Source organism: Nematolebias whitei, chromosome 17 (genome assembly GCF_014905685.2).
Source record: "Nematolebias whitei isolate Nwh7 chromosome 17, NemWhi1, whole genome shotgun sequence".
Lineage (NCBI taxonomy): Eukaryota > Metazoa > Chordata > Actinopteri > Cyprinodontiformes > Rivulidae > Nematolebias > Nematolebias whitei.
Window position 1 is genome coordinate 37222788 of NC_056514.1, and position 1592 is coordinate 37224379.

The 1592-nt window shown below is 43.0% G+C and overlaps 1 non-coding gene across 1 annotated transcript; it reads left to right on the forward strand.

Moving 5' to 3' along the window:
- The first annotated feature begins 288 nt into the window (after positions 1-288).
- LOC119424242 lies at positions 289-407 on the forward strand. Its single transcript, XR_005187493.1, has one exon. It is a non-coding gene; the product is annotated as a 5S ribosomal RNA (ribosomal RNA).
- The last annotated feature ends 1185 nt before the right edge of the window (positions 408-1592 follow it).

Genomic DNA, 1592 nt, shown 5'->3' on the forward strand with positions numbered 1-1592 from the left:
TTATTTGACCAGTTTGTTGATTTACACTCTGGACAACGTCATTATCAGTGAAACTGACCTTTCACCTCACCACATTCATGTGTATACTTGTCAGACACATACATTGCATCTGGAAAGTATTCACAGCCCTTCACCTTTTCCACATTTTATGTTACAGCTTAGTCCAAATTGTATTAAATTAATCTCTTTCCTGAGAATTCTTCACTCAATACCCTTTTATGACAATGTGAAAAAAAAATTGTTGAGATTTTTTCAAATGTATTAAAAATGGAAAACTAAGAAATCATGGTGTACGGCCATACCACCCTGAACCCGCCCGATCTCATCTGATCTTGGAAGCTAAGCAGGGTTGAGCCTGGTTAGTACTTGGATGGGAGACCGCCTGGGAATACCATGTGCCGTAAGCTTTTTTTGTCCCCTATCACTTTGACATGTGGGCATGGCGGGGAGTCGATTTCTGTTCCCAAGTCGGCTGCCCTACCTCCACACCATTTCAGCCCCCTAATAAAACAAACAAACAAAAACAATAAACTAAAATAAAAAAGCTTATAGCACCTGGTATTCCTAGGCCAGGGGTGTCAAACTCACTTACAAAAGGGGGCCAAATTTAAAACATTTTTCAAACTAAGGGCCAATTTCAGAAACTACATGAACTCAAATCAGATACCCAACATCTTTTCTTGGTCACAGGTTCCTCAACAAGAGTTTAATTGGTCTTATTTGATGTTCTCTGTTGTGCTTTCGACGTCATAATCAAAGATTACTGAAAAAATTCAAGAGATAGAAGTATTTTACATTTCACATATCATCTTGGGGGCCAGATAAGATGTCAACAAGGGCCGCATTTGGCCCCTGGGCCTTGAGTTTGACACATATGTCCTAGGCGGTCTCCCATCCAAGTGCTAACCAGGCCTGACCCTGAGAGAACTTTCCGAGGCAATGCATTCAACATAATGGTATTTCCTCCAGTTATTCAAAAGTCAACAATGGTGTACCACAAGGCTCAGTCTTAGGACCCACCCTCTTTACAATATACTTAGGCAATGTAGGTCAGAGCATCCCTGATGCATCCTTACATTTCTGTGGTGATGACACAGGCCTTAACCGGGGATTGAGCCTAGGATCTTCTTGCTGTGAGGCAACAGTCTAACCACTATGCCGCCATGCTGCCATAAGGTTCAAATTGAGTCTGAGTGAAGTTTATTGTACAAATTTTTTGGAACAATTTCAAAATCCAAGGGACAAATCTGCAAAGAAACTAAGAGCACTCTCAACCATTCCGAGACATTTTGGAGACTTTCTTGCGATTTTCATTTACCCTTTATTTATCCAGGTAGTCTCATTGAGCCACGAGAACTCATTTTCATGAGAGACCTGTTTAAGGAGCAGATGGGGGTTAAGGGCCTTACTCATGGGCCCAGAGTGAGGCGAATGAGGGTGGGGGCAAGTGTGGGTGCTTCACCTACCCCACCCACATTTTTGATGATGTCAGTAACGGGGCGTGAACCCGCGATCTTCCAATCACAGGCCCACCTTCTCTAACCTCTGTGCCACCACTCCTCCAACCCCAGTTGATGGTCACCAACTAACTA